This window comes from Macaca thibetana, chromosome 11 (assembly GCF_024542745.1).
Source record: "Macaca thibetana thibetana isolate TM-01 chromosome 11, ASM2454274v1, whole genome shotgun sequence".
Classification (NCBI taxonomy): Eukaryota; Metazoa; Chordata; class Mammalia; order Primates; family Cercopithecidae; genus Macaca; species Macaca thibetana.
The window spans coordinates 7,184,170-7,203,388 of record NC_065588.1 but is presented as its reverse complement, the minus strand read 5'-3'; the positions used below and the strand labels follow the sequence as shown (position 1 = coordinate 7,203,388).

The window sequence follows — 19,219 nt, the reverse complement described above, 5'->3', positions numbered from 1 at the left end:
ATCCTTCCAAGCACGCTATGCTGGCTCAGGGCATCTCTTCACCTTATGCCTTGCCAAAGCTGACTAGTATTCTCAAAATCTTCAGTGGCCTCTGAGCCTCTGCTTCCATTCCTGAACGCCCATGTTGCAGATGCACCCAGTAGCAGGTGCTGAGTCCCTGGACTAGTTAGGCAGGCTCACTTCAATAACAAATACATCTAAAAACTATTTTGGCTCAAATATAACGGAAGTGTTTGTTGTTTTTTGGTTTTTGGGTTTTTTCTTAATACAGACAGGGTCTTGCTATGTTGCCCAGGCTGGTGTCCATCTCCTGGGCTCCAGCAATATCCCTGCTTCCGCTTCCCAAAGAGCTGGGATTACAGGCATGAGCCACTGCGCCTGCCATGGAAGTGTATGGTTCCCACATAAAGTGTCCAAAATGGTTCCGGATGGTCAGTGGGGCTCACCCCTTACAGACCCAGGAGGACAGCAAAGGCCCTGCAATCCTCAGCACATTCCTCCCAGGGTCACGGTGAGAAAAGAACATTGACAGTCACACAGTAGGAGGTTTGTATGGGCCAGGCCTACATGTGGCACACATAACTTCTACTCATATTCTCTTGGCTGGAACCCAACCACAGGCCACACCTAACCACAGGGTGTGTGCACAGAAACATGAGAGAATTAGGATTTGGTGAGCAGCTAGTGGCCTCTTCCACAAACTCCAAGTATAATGCATATCTTTCCAGCCTGTGGGTGCACCTGGGGTCCTATTAACGTTTCTCTGGCTCTCTTCTTCCACCCACTTAGGCTCTCCAGCCCCATGTTCATAAACACGTCTGTCTGGGAGCACCCAGCACCTTCCACACCATATGGTGAGGACCAGAACACCCCAGCAGTGCCATCCCCTGGTGGGACGCCCCTGCCATTACAGAGAAGCCCACAGGTACTAAAACTGCACAGCAATGTAGCGTGAGGAAAGGAATGGAGAGGAGGAAAACACTTCCTTTTATTTTCTGGTTACTCTTTTTAGGGAGCACCAAGGCAATGTGAAAGTGCTCCCAATGCCTTTCTGAGTTTTCAGTGACACAATTCCTGCATTTTTTACATATGGCCTGCAGGATCCAAACATGAATTCATCAGGGTTGAGGTGAACATCAAATCAGGGGACATCACAGGGTAGTAATATGATTTCAATCAGTCAGCCAATACTCATTGAGTATCTACAGTCAGGCCAGGCTCTGTGCTTACCCTATACGGTATAAACAAAATGGACACAATCCTGGCCCTCCCAGAGTTACAGTGCAGTGCAGGAGAGCCATATGTCAACTCTGACCCTGAGATTTCTGTTACTGAGTTGAGCGTATCATGCCAAGTGCCTTCTTCTCTTTGGGCGAGTTCTTTCCCAAGAGGCTCCTGGTGCAAATAGATTACTAATAATCCCACCTCACCCCTTCACAAGGGAGAGCAGAGATATACAAATCCCAAGTCGCCACCCTCAGCCTCCCACCACATAGGTGAAGCCGTCAGAAAGGCAGGCCACTGAGATAAAACACATCAAACCAGAGGCTCTAAATGTGTGGCCTATGGCCAAACGTGGCCAGCAAATCTATTTGGTTTGCCTTATGTAGTATTGGCCCACACAGCATTTTTTTTAAGTGACTTGCAATTATCTTTTTTTTTAATAATTTCAATTTTTATTTTAGATTCAGGGGGTAAACGTGCAGGTTTGTTACATAGGTATACTGAATGATGCTGAGGTTTGGGGACAATGATTCCATCACTGGGGTAGTGACCATAGTACCCAAAAGGTAGTTTTTCAGCCCTTGTCTGCCTCCCTCCCCTCTCTAGTAGACCCCTGATGTAGTTTGAATATATGTCCCTACCAAATCTCACGTTGAATTATAATCTCCAATATTGGAAGTGGGGCCTGGTGGGAGATGTTTGGATCATGACGGCGAATCCCTCATGAATGTCTTAGCACCATCGCTTTGGTGATGAGTGAGTTCTCGCAAGATCTGGTGTTTTAAAAGTGTGTGGCACCTCCCACTCTAACTCTCTTGCTCCTGCCCTGGTCAAGTGACATGCCTGCTCCTGCTTCACCTTCTGCCAAGAGTAAAAGCTCCCTAAGGCCTCCCCAGAAGCTGACAAATACCAGCACCATGCCTGTACAGCCTGTAGAGCCATGAGCCAATTAAACCTCTTTTCATTATAAATTTTCCAGACTCAGGTATTACTTCATAGCAACGCAAGAATAGCCTAACATGGCCAGGCGCAGTGGTTTGTGCCTGTAATCCCAACACTTTGAGAAGCCAAGGCAGATGGATCACCTAAGATCAGGAGTTCGAGACCAGCCTGGCCAATATTGTGAAATCCCATCTCTACTAAAAATACAAAAATTAGCCAGGCGTGGTGGTGGGCACCTGTAATCCCAGCTACTCGGGAGGCTGAGGCAAGAGAATCGCTTGAATCCAGGAGGCAAAGGTTGCAGTGAGCCGAGATCACGCCACTGCATTCCAGCCCGGGTGACAGAGTAACACTCCGTCTCAAAAAAAAAAAAAAAAAAAAAAAAAGAATGGCCTAACACATCCCAATGTCTATTGTTGCCATCTTTATATCCATGTTTACCCAATGCTTACCTCCCACTTATAAGTAAGAACATGCAATATTTGGTTTCAGTTTCTGTGTTAATCACTTAGGATAATGGCCTCCAGCTGCGTCCACATTACGGCAAAGATCACGGTTTCATTCTTTTTTATGACTGCATGGTATTCCATGGTGCATATGTACCACATTGTCTTCATCCAATTCACTGTTGATGGGCACCTAGGTTGATTCCACATCTTTACTATTGCTACACAGTATAATTAGTTGCCAAAACATTAAAAATGGAAAGTTATATACACACATACCCCTCCATATTTCCATTTTCTTTTGAAGAAAACAGAATATGTAGTGTGCACTTCTACATGGCACATACTCTGTAAGGTTTTCCATACTCTCCACCACTCCCTATTGTCCCTGACTCTGAGGTCAACAGTTATTATTTATCACTGTTTGTAGCAAAAGAGTAAAGAGAATTATGTTTATGGCCTGCATCTGTCAAAAGTGAAAAACCAAAAGCAAGATTAAAAGTTAGAGAGAACCTGTCGGGCGCCGTGGCTCACGCCTGTGATTCCAGCACTTTGGGAGGCTGAGGCGGGTGGATCACGAGGTCAAGAGATGGAGACCATCCTGGCTAACACTGTGAAACCCCGTCTCCACCAAAAATACAAAAAATTAGCCGGGTGTGGTGGCGGGCGCCTGTAGTCCCAGCTACTCAGGAGGCTGAGGCAAGAGAACCACTTGAACCCAGGAGGCAGAGGTTGCAGTGAGCCAAGATTGCGCCATTGCACTCCAGCCTGAGTGACAGAGTGAGACTCCATCTTAAAAAAAAAAAAGTTGGAGAAAACCTATATCTTTATGGAAATAAAGAATATTCCTGGCTGGGCATGGTGGCTCACGCCTGTAATCCCAGCACTTTGGGAGGCCAAGGCATGTGGATCATGAGGTCAGGAGATCGAGACCATCCTGGCTTTGGTGAAACCCCTTCCCTACTAAAAAAAAAATACAAAAAATTAGCCGGGCGAGGTGGCGGGCACCTATAGTCCCAGCTACTCGGGAGGCTGAGGCAGGAGAATGGCGTGAACCCAGGAGGAAGAGCTTGCAGTGAGCTGAGATCATGCCACTGCACTCCAGCCTAGGCAACAGAGCGAGACTCCGTCTCAAAAAAAAAGAATATTCCTGAAAAAAGCTTCTATTGAAGACACCACATGAAAAAATAAATGACTCTGCCAAGGTCAATAGTGAGAAGAAAAAATAAATGATATTTCACTTCACTTAATCACATTATCTGCCTGGCCTCTGTAGGCCCCAGAGTAGAGTGAGGGCTTGATATAGAACAGGGGTGGGGTGGGTGGGGAGAGGGGCCAGTGAAAGACTCCTGGGGAATATCAGAATTTACAGGCAGCTGGAGGAGCTGGAAAAGGAGCCTGAGAAACAGCACAGCAATAGGAGAAAAATCAAGAGCAAGTCACACCAGCAAAGCTGAAGAAGACAGAGATTAAGGATAAGCAGTTTCCATAAAAGATGGTACAGTAAAGGCATGTTTACTCATTCCTCTCCTGAATACACCAAAATTAACAGTAAAATTAGTAGTAGAAAAGAAGATTTTATCTGCACTGAAAATAGAAAATGGCGGCCGGGCGCGGTGGCTCACGCCTGTAATCCCAGCACTTTGGGAGGCGGAGGCAGGCTGATCAGGAGGTCATGAAATCGAGACCATCCCGGTTAACACGGTGAAACCCCGTCTCTACTAAAAATGCAAAAAATTAGCCGGGCGTGGTGGCGGGCGCCTCAAGTCCCGGCTACCCGGGAGGCTGAGGCAGGAGAATGGCGTGAACCCGGGAGGCGGAGCTTGCAGTGAGCCGAGATGGCACCACTGCACTCCAGCCTGGGCGACTGAGCAAGACTCCGTCTCAAAAAAAAGAAAAAAGAAAAGAAAATAGAAAATGGCTACAGCCCAGATCATTGACCATAAGAAATATCCGCCAAGTGTAGTGAAAATTGGAACCAAAACAAGGGAGGTCACCTGGAGCAGATACCTGCTCTGCTCCAGGTGACCTAGTAAAGGAATTAAGAATTAAGAATCCTTTACTGGCACAGTGAAAACTAGGGGCTTGGGGGGGTCATGGAAGTAGAGAACACCCCTCAACAAGAACCCAGTGTGCACAGCAGCGGGGAGGCCGGGCTGATGACAGGCCAGTGTGGATGCCTCCTTCATTTTCCCCCTTCCAGACTGGAGAAAATGGCATGGAGAGAGGCAAAGCGAGGAGAGTGGGCCCACACAACCAATTTTACCGCTGCTGAGTCAGTTGAATACAGGTAATTAAACAGCAAATATCTAAATGAAATCTACCTATAAGCCCTGACAGCCACCGGGAGCTGAGGTGCTTTTCCAAAAGTGACGTGGAGGAAGGGGGATGCAAAAAAGAGGGAGAGAGAAGTTATCGAGCAGAGGAAATGTCAACTTGGTTCTTGGTTAGCTACAACATGATTGAGTCAGAACTGCCAATTCCCTCTAAAAAAATTCCCTCTTTATTTGAGAGCTATTTTTTTTTTTTTTTGAGAGCTAAGTTGCAGAATAAGCAAATAAATCTGAATTAATACATATGAACAAAAACCCCTCCCCAATGAAAAGGGAAAAATAATAGCAAACAAAAGACAGATGATCAAAAAACACTTCAGAAAAAGTTACTCCAGCATCCTCTGTAGAATTCCAAATAAATTATGTAGCTGTCCCATCGTAAAGGATGGGGAACAGAACTCCCCACTCCTTAAGCATGGACTGCTTATAGTGACCTCCTTCCTGAGAGTGCAGTATGGAAGGGACAGGGAGCAAATTTATAGCGGGGAAATCTAATAAACACTACGTTGGGCAGGTGATCAAAGTCAGCATCAACAGTCATAAATCATGCTAATATGGCCAGCTGTGGTGGCTCACACCTGTAATCCCAGCACTTTGGGAGGCTGAGGAGGGCGGATCGTGAGGTCAGGGGTTGGATACCAGCCTGGCTAACATGGTGAAACCCCGTCTCTACTTAAAAAAAAAAATACAAAAAACATTTTCTGGGTGTGGTGGCAGGCGCCTGTAATCCCAGCTACGCAGGAGAATCATTTGAACCCGGGAGACGGGGGTTGCAGTGAGCCAAGATCGCACCGTTGCACTCCAGCCTGGGCAACAGGGTAAGACTCCATTTCAAAAAATAAAAACTAAAAAAAAAAAAAATCATGGTAATACAATGTGACGAGAATGGCACTCACCTCTGAGATCTTCCTCCCCAAAAGCCATGATCCCTAATCATGAGAAAAACATCTGACAAATTCCAGTAGGGGGCATCCTATAATACTCTTACCAGTACTCCTCAAAACTTCAAGGTCATCAAAATCGAGGAAAGTCTGAGAAACTGTAACAGCCAAGAGGAGCCTAGCAGACATGAAAACTAAAGGTAATATGATATTCTGGAGGAGGCCCTGGAATAGGAAAATGACATTAGGTAAAAACTAAGGAAATCTGAATAAAGTATGGACTTTAGTCAATAGTAATGTATCAACATCACTTCCATGATTGTAAAAAATGTTCCATCCTAATGTAGACATTAATAATGGGGAAACTGTGTAGGAGCTGTATGGGAATTATCTGTACTGTATGCTCAATTTTTCTGTAAATCTAAAACTGTCCTATAAAAATAAAGTCTATTTTTAGAAAGTTATTCCAGCAAGCAAAAGAAAGATGTCAGACATATTTTTTCTATACTTGCAAAAGTTAAAGAAAGCATGGACTTTTTCAAAAAAAGATACAAGGGAAAATAACAGATGCATATTTTTAAAAAGAGAGAAAAAAGTGATGTGGTAGAACTTAACTGAGAAATTGGAAATAACAGGAAAGCCACCATAAAAATGAAAAATTCATTATAGAAACAGCAAGAAGTCAAATACATACTATGAAAACATAGATAGTACATGGAGGCCAGTCTTGAAAAAAATCACCCAAAACAAAATGGAAAAGTGCAAAGGGATAAAAGTGATTGCAGAGACGCTGATGAGAATGGATCAAGGAGATACAACAGATACATGATTGGTGTTTTGAAAAAAGAAATATAACAACTAGAATGGGAACGTATTCAAAGATATGGTTGAGTATGGGCACGGTGGCTCACGCCTGTAATCCCAGCTCTTTGGGAGGCCAAAGCAGGCGGATCACCTGAAGTCAGGAGTTCAAGATCAGCCTGGCCAACATGGTGAAACCCCATCTCTACTAAAAATACAAAAATTAGCCGGGTGTGGTGGTGCACAACCTGTAATCCCAGCTACTCCAGAGGCTGAGAGAGGATAGTGGCTTGAACCTGGGAGGTGGAAGTTGCAGTGAGCCAGGATCATGCCACTGCACTCCAGCCTGAGTGACAGAATGAGACTCTGTCCCCGCCACCAAAATATATATATATTTTTTAATATATATATATTTTTTATATATATTTGTATATATTTCTATTGTAGCAGGACAAGCCACAGACAAAACTCCTCAGACACTGGATTAAAGAAGGAAGAGCTTTTTAGGTTTTTATTCAGCCGGGAGCATCTTAAGAGCCGAGCTCCCCGAAGACAGAGTTCCTGGCCCTTTTAAGGGCTTACAACTCTAAGGGGTTCCACGTGAAAGGGTCGTGATAGATTGAGAGCATGTGTGGTTACAGTGGGGGGTTAATCTTTTAACCTCAGGCCTGGTCATCAGTGGCACTGGCTGGTCTTGCCACTGATCATTCCTGTTGTTTTTCAACTTTTACTTCCTCCTCTTCAGAGACAGGAGACAGTAAGAGAAATAGCTTCTCTCCCCAGTATATATACTTATAAATATATATATGGTTGAAGAAAATTTCTGTCAAATAAATGAACTGAAATATTTAAATAAAAGGGCACTCTTACAGGAAAATAATGACAAAGAACCATGAACACTGAAGCCAATCCTGGAGATCCTAAATAACAAGGATAATGTAAAGAATATGGGACAGTGGTTTCCTTCCCCAAGAGTGTGCAGAGGCTTGGGTATGAGGGCCTATTTCTCTTCAGCTCCAGTTCACCCCACGGACCGAGGGCGGGCCTCGCCATCAGGACCCAGTGGTCATGTCCTGATGCGAGCTGCGATGGTCATTGTCCTCCAAAACAGGGATGGAGAAAATACCAGCCCAGGAAGCAGCAGGATCACCAAGGGTCCAATTTCAGTTTTTGGAGACCCAGTTTAAGAGTCTGACTCCAGAGCCTCACTTTGCACAGGCCACCGACATGGAACAGGGACTCACTAGGGCTCCACCTGTTCCCCAGGTGCCTGCTCTTCCCCATGAGGAAAGCCCGGGAGACCAGGCAGCTGTGCTCCTGACAGTCAGGTACCAGCAGTTTGTGACATTTGAGGATGTGGCTGTGCACCTTACTCACAGGAATGGGGATACCTGGACCCTGTTCAGAGGGACCCCTACAGAGATGTGAGGTTAGAGAATTATGGGAATGTGGGCCGACAGGGCATACTTCTCCACCTTCCCTCCACCAGACTCATAGTGTGAATTTTTGCCCGGCCCTGAGTCATACCCAGGCAAGTGCTTTCTCTGGAGAAACTTGCAGTCCTTACAGCAAGAATCTGCAAGAGATGGCCCAAGTATTACCTGCTCGTAAACTCCTTTTCCACAATTGTGAGATATTAAACTTGACTGATGCAATAGATGCCCCCTAGGATGCCACCACTATGTAAAATCGCAGCTCCTCGAATTACCTTTGTTAAATTTCTAGTATCAGAGTCCAAGGAAGCCCTCTGCTACAACCAGATGCACTTTGAACCCAGTTTATTCAGAAACCATGGCTGGTGGTCATCTTCTACTTGTGTTCTGAGAAACCACAAAATTCAACTTCAGCTCTTCAGTTATGATCTCGTCATATTGTTTTAGAATGTGAAACATATGCTGTGTTCCCCTCCTTTTATGTAGTGAATACAACCTGCCCCTTATGATGGCTAACTCCCTGTGACCCCTGGGCTTTCCTCACGTTTAACACTCTGGTTTTCTCCTTCCTGAAGTCCCTGTGGCCCTCTTCAGGGTCCTACCCTCCTCCCCTTTATTCTTTGTAGTTCTGTACAGATTGATGCACTTTTATCACCTTTTCTGATGAAATGTTCCTTAGTCTTTCTTTGATGGAGGGGAGAAGGGAGGAAAAGAAGTTAAATTTTATGTTGGGGCATCAAAACAAATGTCTACTTAATAACTTTGTAAACTGTAAAGTGATATATATAATTGTAAAGTACTATTAATTTTATCTAATAATTACAGAGTGTTCAACAGTTAAAGAAAAAAAAAAAAGAACGCTGGCTCACGCCTGTAATCCCAGCACTTTGGGAGACTGAGGCAGGAAAATGGTTTGAGACCAGGAGTTCAAGACCAACCTGAGCAACATAATGAGACACTGTCTCTACAAAAAAAAAAAAAAAAGAAGAATGCCATAGAAAACTAAGCAGAGAGGCCGGGCGCGGTGGCCCATGCCTGTAATCCCAGCACTTTGGGAGGCCGAGGCAGGTGGATCACAAGGTCAGGAGATCAAAACCATCCTGGCTAACACGGTGAAACCCCGTCTCTACTAAAAATACAAAAAATTAGCCGGGCGTGGTGGCGGGCGCCTGTAGTCACAGCTACTTGGGAGGCTGAGGCAGAAGAATGGCATGAACCCAGGAGGTGGAGCTTGCAGTGAGCCAAGATCACACCACTGCACTCCAACCTGGGTGACAGAGCGAGACTCTGTCTCAGAAAAAAAAAAGAAAGAAAGAAAAAAGAAAACCAAGTAGAGAAAAACATAACACCTATAAAGTTTTTTTAAATCAGGCCTCAGACTTACTCACAGCAACACTCAGAGCTAAAAGGCCAAGGGGGAATGCTTACAGAGTTCTGAGTAAATGGGAAAAAATACACCCCAGTAATTTTATAAACAGGCAAAGTGTTGCTCATTTAAAAGGTAACAGAAAACATTCACAATGGTGAATAAAACATGGTGATGATAACATGCAGCCACGCAAGAGATGAATCAAATGATATTAAAAAATTGGGTATGAGAAATCAAAAATGGTAAGAAGGGACTAGCAGTGAGCATTGGATCCATTCAGATATGAACCAATGCTAAACAAGCATAAGAATTATTATTATACAACAGAACATAAATATTGCAAATCTTAATAATGTAAAAAATAGTAATATACTGTTTTGAAGGTTTGCGGTCAGGGTAAAGACAGGAGAAAGTTTAAGAGAGCTAATTTCGGCCAGGCATGTTGACTCATGCCTGTAATCCCAGCACTTTGGGAGGTCAAGGTGGGTGGATCACCTGAGGCCAGGAGTTCGAGACCAGCCTGGCCAACATGGCGAAATCCTGTCTCTACTAAAAATACAAAACATTAGTCGGGCGTGGTGGCAGGCGCCTGTAGTCCCAGCTACTCGGGAGGCTGAGGCAGGAGAATGACTTGAACCAGGGAGGCAGAGGTTGCAGCAAGCTGAGATCATGCCATTGCACTCCAGCCTGGGCGACAGAGCAAGACTCTGTCTCAACAAAAAAAAAGAGAGAGCTAATTTCCTCATCTTCCTCTGGAAATGTTAACTGTTAGTTTGCAAAGTTGGCAAATCAGGAAAAATAAACTATAATGGTTAACTTTATCTGTGAACTTGACTGGGCCATGGGGTGTGCAGTTATTGATTAAACATTATTCTCAGTGGGTCTATGAGATTGTTTCTGGGTGAGATTCACATTTGAATCAGTAGACTGAGTAAAGCAGATTGCCCTCTCTGATGTGGGTGAGGCTCATCCAATCCACCGAAGACATGAATCAAACAAAAGGTTAAATGAAGGAGAATTTACTCTCTGCCTATCTTCATGCTGGAACATCAGTATTCTCCTGCCTTTGGACTTGGACTTGAACTAGAACTTACACCATCAGCTTTCCCTGTTCTCTAGTTTTCTGACTGCAAATCTTGGAACTTCTCGGCCCTCATAATTACATGATTGTGTGAACCAATTTCATTTTTTTTCTTTACTTTTTTTTAGAGACAGGATCTCACTCTGCTGCCTAAGCTAGAGTGCAATGACTCATTGTAACTTCAAGCTCCTGGACTCAAGTGATTCTGCTGCCGCTCAGCCTCCAAAGTAGCTGGAGTATAGGTATGCACCACCAGACCTGGCTAGTTTCTTTTTTTTTTTTTTTTTCTTAGAGACAAGTTCTCACTGCCTTGCCCAGGCTGGTCCTGCACTCCCGGTCTCAAGCAATCCTCCTGTCTCAGCCTCCCTAAGCACAACCTTTGCCTCCTGGGTTCAAGCAATTCTGGTGCCTCAGCCTCCTGAGTAGCTGCAACTATAGGCGCCCACCACCACACCCGACTAACTTTTGTATTTTTAGTAGAGACAGGGTTTCACCATATTGGTCAGGCTGGTCTCGAACTCCTGACCTCAGGTGATCCGCCTGCCTCAGCCTCCCAAAGTGCTGGGATTTACAGGCGTGAGCCACCTCGCCCAGACTTTTATTGTTGTTTTAAAGTATACTCCTTTTAGTTATATATTTTTTTAAGTTAACTGTAAAACAGCCTTAGGCAGGTCCTTCAGGAGGTATTTCAGAAGAAGGCATTGTTATTATAGGAGACGACAGCTCTATACATGTTATTGCCCCTGAGTGGGATAAGACGTGGTGGTAGAAGACAGTGATATTGATGATCTTGACCCTAGGCTAATGTGTTTGTATCTTGGATTAAAAAAAAAAAAAAAAAAACAAGCTTAAAAAGAAAAAAATCTAAAAGTTAAAAAAGAATAGGACAAGGATATAAAGAAAGAACATATTTTTGTACAGCTGTACAATGTTTGTGTTTTAAGCTATTATTACAAAAGAGTCAAAAAGTTGAAAGAAATTAGAAGTGCATAAAATAAAAAAGTTACAGTAGCCTATGTATACTAATTTATTATTAAAGAAAAATACTTTTTATAAATTTTGTGTAGCCTAAGTGTACAGTGTTTATAAGGTTTACTGTACTATTCAGTTATGTTCTAGGCCTTCACATTCACTTGCTACTTACTGACTCACCCAAAGCAACTTCCACTCCTGCAAGCTCCATTCAGGGTAACTGTCCTATACAGATGTATCACTTTTTACCATTTTTTAGTATTATTATTTTTTGTAGAGATGGGGTCTCCTTATGTTGCCCAGGCTGGTCTCAAACTCCTGGCTTCAAGCTGTTCTCCCACCTCAGCCTCCTGAAGGCCTGGGATGACAGGAGTAAGCCACCTCAACCAGGTGTGTTTTATCTTTCATACTGTATTTTTACTGTACCTTTTCTATGTTCAGATACACACATACTTACCATTACAATTGTGTTACAAGTGCCTACAGTATTCAGTACAAAAACATTGCAAATTAAAAATAAAATTATAAGCCCTCCAAATGACTGAAAGGACCATCTCTTGGCCAAGGGGACCCCAAAGTAGCCTGCAAAACTGAGTTCTCAGGGCCAGGCACTATGGTTCATGCCTGTAATCCCAGTAGTTTGGGAGGCTGAGGTGGGAGGATCACTTGGGGCCATAAGTTCGAGACCAGTGTAGGCAACATAGCAAGACCCAGCATCTACTCCCACAAAAAAAAAAAAAAAAAAAAAAAAAATTTTAATTAGCCATGCATGGTGGCACACACCTGTAGTCCCAACTACTCAGGAAACTGAAGTCATAGGACCACTTAAGCCTAAGAGTTTGAGGCTGTAGTGAGCTATGAGCACACCACTGCACTCCAGACTGTGTGACAGAGCCAGACTCTGTCTCAAAAAGAAAAAAGAAAAAAAGAAGAAAGAAGAAAGATGAAGAAGAAGAGGAAGGGAGGGAGGGAGAGAGGGAGGGAGGGAGGGAGGAAGAAAAGGAAGGAAGGAAGGAAGGAAGGAAGGAAGGAAGGAAGGAAGGAAGGAAGGAAGGAAGGAAGGAAGGAAGGAAGGAAGGATCAGACACATATCAACAAATGACCTGATGCTTCCCTTGCTTCTTTGCCTGATACAAGACCGCTGACCAGAAAGTGGCTCTGGACATTCTATGGAGAATGCACAGTGAGAGTTTTCATGTCCTCTGCTTCAGCTTTTGATGTGAGAGGGTTGAAAACTCCACGCTTGGGTTATAGTAACCCTGCCATTTTTTTTAACGTGGGTCCCATGGAAAAGCATGAAGCTCAATTGCGCATGCACATTTTTCACCTTTTATAACTATTCATCACTCTTCCTATAGCTTATTGAGTACATCTATTTGGCCACCCTACTCAGCATAAATTTCTGTTCCCTTTGTCCGTCCCTCGAGGTGTCTGTTTCTGGATTCTGTTTGGAGGCTATGCTTCCCAGCGTCAGAATGGTCATCCTGCAGTCTGCAGCCCTTTGTGAGAAGTAAGGCTCTACTTTTCAGATTTATGAACTCTTCATTTTTCAGTTGACAAAATGCTGTAAATGTTTGTAGCCTAGGTGCAATAGGCTATACTCTTTATATTAGGAGTATAGTAGGCTATGCCATCTAGGTTTGTATAAGGGCACTCTATGATGTTTGCACAATGAATTTCTCCAACAATGCATTTCTCAGAACATATCTCTGTCATTAAATAAGGCATGACTATATATATATATCTCATACTGGTTCTGTTTCTCTAAAGAACTCAAGCTAAGAGAGGCTTTTGGTACCAAAAGTGCTTCTGGATTAACAAAATGTTAAGAATGAATTTTCTTTCTTTCTTTCTTCCTTTTTTAAGAGACACAGTCTTGCTCTGTCACCCAAGCTGGAGTGGTGGCGTGATCGTAGTTCACTGCAGCGTCAAACTCCTGGGCTCAAGCTATCCTCCCACCTCAGCCTCCCAAGTCGCTGGGACTACAAATGTGTGCCCTGGCTAATTTTTTATTTTTTGTAGAGACGAGGGTCTCACTATGTCGCCCAGGCTGGTTTCAAACTTCTGGCCTCAAGAGAGATTCCTTCCTCAGCCTCCCAAAGTGCTGGGGTTACAGACATGAGCCACTGTGCCAATCAGGACAAATTTTCTGGATGATTCTGAGTTTTCTGGAATTGGATCTCTAATCTGATTAGATTTAAAGATGCTAATAACTCAACTTCCCATGATAAAGAGAACACTGATAATCCATTGTGTGCTCTAGCAATAGGGGTAAGCAAAATATCTCTATCAAAGTAACTCCTCATTAACCACTTACAAGAAACAAGGAGCTGAGTGACTGTGCACATGATACTTTCAAACATTTTTAGAAAACTGACAAATATAATGAATGTCCCATGGTGAGCAAGTCTATGCAAACCTACCATCAAAGACCAAGCAGAAAGCTGAGAAGCCAAAAAAAAAAAAAAAAAAAAAAAAAAAAAAAGAGAGAGAGATTGACAAATCCAGTTTCTCAGAGAGAAACATTTAAAAGGGAAATCCGAACAGAAGCATAGTCTCAGGTGGCTTCTGTGGATTTCTGTGCCATTGCTTCCAAGCCCCAAGGCTTATAAACCATAGGGAAGGAATGTGTAGGCCAATTGAAGTTCACCCCTCAGGGAAAGGCAAGAATGCTATATGAGTCTGCTTAAGGGCAAGACTTATGGTCAGGGTTGTTTTGATCTGAAAATAGACTTTAGAGTAACAGTATAGATAAAGTAGTCTGGGCAAGGTGGCTCATGCCTGTAATCCTAGCACTTTGGGAAGCTGAGGCGGGCAGATCACCCGAGATCAGGAGTTCAAGACCAGCCTGGCCAACATGGTTAAACCCCGTCTCTACTTAAAAAAAAAAAAAATACAAAAAATTAGCTGGGCATGGTGGTGCATGCCTGCAATCCCAGTTGCTTCAGAGGCTGAGGCAGGAGAATCACTTGAACCTGGAAGGCAGAGGTTGCAGTGAGCCAAGATCATGCCACTGCACTTCAGCCTGGGTGACAAAGCAAGATTCCATCAAAAAAAAAAAAAAAAAAAAAAAAGGAAAATAAAGTATAGATAAAATCAAAATCATAGCGGCATTCCTGGAACCGGGGTTAATCAGAAGTCGACGTGGCAGATTAGCATCCATGATAGAGTTACTTTAGCCTCCACAAAGAGGTTAGCTGGTTACTCCTATTGTCACCAAAGTGGTTAAATGATGAGCTCAGGGAATGGCTGAATTACAAAACAATTTTAAGTCTTATCCTCACAGGGTCTGCTGTTAAAGTGAGGGCATTGATTGGGAAAGAATGGGATTCTGTTCTTTGGAATGGGGACATATGGGAAGATCCTGATGAAGCTGGGAACATTGAACCCCTACATTCTGGTGGATCTTCTTTGCCAGTGAAAGAGGCCTCCCCATCCCCAGTGGAGGCATCCTACCTGAGGCTTCTCACTCACTTACTTCATAATTAAACAATTCCCCTTCACTGTATCATCATGACTCCCTCACTGCCTCTCCATTTTCCTAAAATGTGTTGAAGTGATTCATCTGCTGGCATCTCTTCTTCCATTCTGTTGGGATGATCAGACCCAACACCAGGTCATGGGGGTGACGAAGTCTAGCGGAGTCAAAGGAATGAGAAAAGACAGTTTGAGAGAGAAAGTGGGTCCAGGGGGCCATCGCTAAGAATGAAGGCCCCAAACTCTGGAAGCCCAGACTATTTATTGGTGATCAAACAAAGAAACAGGTGGTGAGAATGTGGGGGTTGAAAGGAAGTGTTGCATTAAGCATATGATTTACAGCTGTGATGGTTTAGCATCTGCTCTGCTACTTGAGATAGTGGAGAGCAGGTTCTTTTAACTCAAGACACAACCAACCCTGGGAGAGCAAGAAGCAAGGAGCCAGAAAGTCTGGACACATTCCAGAGCCACTAGCCCTGGATTCTATCCAAGCCACAAGGGGTTTTATGCCCTAGGCTTAGATTACGGTGCATCAGGGTAGCCTTCCACCCTTTAGCACAGAGCTTGGTGTTCCAAAGGCCACAAGGGGTTTTAGACCCTGGACCTGATTTTGACTTGGTTTGAATTGCTTGACAGGACTGGTCTTGGGAACGTGCCTACTCCATTTGAGTGGAAGCATGGACATGTTCCAAGACTCTTTTACATTTTGTCAGACATGCAAGCCCTGCCTCGGCTTCTCTCCCAACACTCAGCTTTTCTCCCAACACATTCCCTTTCCCCCAGTAGAGTCATACCTTCCATACCCACCCTTTAGTATTTTAGTGGGATCTTTAGCACAAGAGGTAAGTCAATCTGCCATTTTTATTAGAAGCTTCCTTCTTTATTTAAAAAATATTTGTATAAGTGGTCTGCTTTAAAGAGTATTTTATGTGGAGCCGGGCACGGTGGCTCATACCTGTAATTCCAGCACTTTGGGAGGTCAAGGTGGGCAGATCACAAGGTCAGGAGATTGAGACCATCCTGGCTAACACGATGAAACCCCATCTCTACTAAAAATACAAAAAATTAGCCGGCTGTGGTGGCGGGCACCTGTAGTCCCAGCTACTTGCAAGGCTGAGGTTAAGGGAGGAGACCACCCCCTCGTATTGTCTTATGCCCAATTTCTGCCTCCAAAGAAAGAATAAGTAAAAACCAAAAGGCAGAAATGAAATCCACAGTCAGACAGCCCGGCGCCACACCCTGGGCCTGGTAGTTAAAGAATGACCCCTGACCTAATAGCTTATTTGCATAAAAAAGGCACTGTGAAGATCCCTGTCCTGTTCAGTTCCTTTCTAATTACCAGTGTATGCCGCCCCCAGTCACGTACCCGCTGCTTGCTCAATCGATCACAACCCTCTCACGTGGACCCCCTTAGAGTTGTGAGCCCTTAAAAGGGACAGGAATTGCTCACTCAGGGAGCTCAGCTCTTGAGACAGGAGTCTTGCCGATGCTGCCGGCCAAATAAACCCCTTCCTTCTTTAACTTGGTGTCTGAGGGGTTTTGTCTGTGGCTCTTCCTGCTACAAGGCAGGAAAATGGTGTGAACCTGGGAGGCAGAGATTGCAGTGAGCTGAGATGGTGCCACTGCACTCCAGCCTGGGCAACAAAGCAAAACTCCGTCTCAAAAAAAAAGAGTATTTTATGTGATTAATTATTCTAATAGTACTCAGTGCTTCTGCCATGAAAAGAAATAAGAGCTGGGCACGGTGGCTCACACCTGTAATCCCAGCACTTTGGGAGGCTAAGGCAGGTGGATCACCTTATATCAGGAGTTTGAGACCAGCCTGGCCAACATGGTGAAACCCTGTCTCTATTAAAAATACAAAATTTTGCTGGGTGTGGTGGCGAGTGCCTGTAGTCACAGCTACTCGGGAGGCTGAGACAGGAGAATCACTTGAATCTGGGAGGCAAAGACTGCAGTGAGCCGAGATTGCACCACTGCACTCCAGCCTGGGTGACAGACTGAGAACTACCATCTCAAAAAAAGAAAAAGAAAAGAAAAAATAATTATTGTAGTAGTTAGCTTTATGTCTTTAAAGAACATGCTAAAGTTTCTGGGTTCTCCAGAGAAACAGAACCAATAAGAGATACTATACAAGGGAACTTCAACAAGTTTGTTTTTAAAAATGGAATTAAAAGACAAAAATAAAAAACATAAACCATATTTCTCAATATAAGTTTCATGAAGTTAAAGACACTTTTGTAAGTAATTATACCAGCCATTTAGTTCATTTCTAAAGTACAAAGCGTCCTGGAAATCCAACCATGTCAATGCAGTCTTTTTTACATTATTAACTGAAGAAAAATAGGTGCCCATTACAGATGTTTTAAGATTAGGAAGCAAAAAGAAGTCAGAAGCAGTCAAATCAGGACTGTAAGGTGGATGCCCAATGATTCTCATCAAAACTCTCCCAAAATTGCCCTTGATTGATGGGAAGAAGGAGCAGGAGCATTGTGGTGGAGAAAGACTCCCTGGTGAAGCTTTCCCAGGCATTTTTCTGCTAAAGTTTTGGCTAATTTTCTCAAAACACTCTCATAAGCAGATGTTATCATTCTTTCACCCTCCAGAAGGTCAACAAGCAAAATGCCTTGAGCATCCCAAAAACTGTTGCCATGACCTCTGCTCTTAACTAGTTCACTTTTGCATTGACTGAACTACTTCCACTACTTGGTAGACATTGCTCTTTTTTCTTTGGATCAGGTATTATAAGTAAAGACATTGCTTTTATTGTGCTTTGTCTTTAGGATTTTACTGGTAAAGCCATGTTTCATCTCTTGTTGCAATTCTTCAAAGAAATGCTTCAGGATATTGATTGCCCTGGTTTAAAATTTCCATTGACAGTTCTGCTGTTGTCTGCAGCTGATCTGGGTGCAACAATTTGGCACCTATTGAGTGGAAAGTTTGCTCACCTTCCATTTGTCAGTCAGAATTGTGAAAGCTGAATCAATTGAGATGTCTGTGGTATTGGCTATTGTGCATATTGGTTCTCTTCAATTAGGGCATGAACAAGATGAATTTTGTCCTCAAAAATTGATGTGGATGGTTTGCTGCCAGAGGCTTCATCTTCAGCATCATCTTGTCCCATCTTAAAATGAGTTTTCCATTTGCAAACTTCTGATTTATTTGGGGTATTGTTCCCATAAACTTTTTATAAAGCATCAGTGATTTCACCATTCTTCTACCCAAGCTTCACCATGAATTTGATGTTTGTTTTTTCTTCACTTTTAGCAGAATTCATGTTGCTCTGAAAGAGACTCTTATTTTTTGTCTTTCTTTTTTTTTTTTTTTTTTTTAATTTAAAGCAGTTTTATTTGTAACTGCCACAGGTGGGAAGCAACCAAAATGCCCTTCAGTAGGTGAGTGGATAACCATAGTCTATCCAGACAGTCCATCCACTCAGCACTAAACAGAAATGCACTGTCATGCTATGAAAAGACATGAGAAAGTAACAACATGCTGCTAAGTGAAAGAAGCCAGCTGAAAAGGCTGTATACTGTAGGATTCCCACTGCACCACATTCTGGAACAGGCAGCACCAAGGAGATGGGAAAAGAATCAGTGGTGATTAGAAGGAAGGGATGAATGAATGGAGCACAGGGCCCTCTTGGGGCAGTGAAACTGCTGTGTGTGATGCTATAACAGTGGATGCACAGCGGATATTCATTTATCAAAACCTGCAGGCGGGCGCGGTGACTCACGCCTGTAATCGCAGCACTTTGGGAGGCCAAGGTGTGCGGATCACCTGAGGTCAGGAGTTCAAGACCAGCCTGGTCAATATGGCAAAACCCTGTCTCTACTAAAAATAGAAAAATTAGCCAGGTGTGGTGGCAGGCACCTTCAATCCCAGCTACTCCAGAGGCTGAGGCGGGAGAATCGCTTGAACCCGGGAGGCAGAGGTTGCAGTGAGCCGATATTGCACCACTGCACTCCAGCCTGGGTGACAGAGTGAGACCCCACCTCAAAAAATTAAAAAAAAAAAACCCACAGAGCGTGCCACACCAAGAGGGACCCCCATGTAAACTGCGGACTTTGGGTGATCATGATGTGGCCATGTAGGGTCATTATTATAACAAATGCACTACTTGGGATGAAGGGTGTTAATAATGGGGGCGGCCGGGCGCGGTGGCTCAAGCCTGTAATCCCAGCACTTTGGGAGGCCGAGACGGGCGGATCACGAGGTCAGGAGATCGAGACCATCCTGGCTAACACGGTGAAACCCCGT

General features: G+C 43.8%; 1 protein-coding gene and 1 pseudogene across 1 annotated transcript in view; both read left to right on the top strand.

Moving 5' to 3' along the window:
- Nucleotides 1-4,695: 4,695 nt before the first annotated feature.
- Nucleotides 4,696-19,219, top strand: part of PHB2 (prohibitin 2) — an 88,340-nt gene continuing 73,816 nt past the window's right edge. The window contains exon 1 of the mRNA XM_050747546.1: nucleotides 4,696-4,705. The gene's annotated coding sequence lies outside the window, so the exon portion shown is untranslated. The remainder of the gene's footprint in view (nucleotides 4,706-19,219) is intronic.
- On the top strand, nucleotides 7,741-8,267 carry LOC126930485 (zinc finger protein with KRAB and SCAN domains 1-like; annotated as a pseudogene).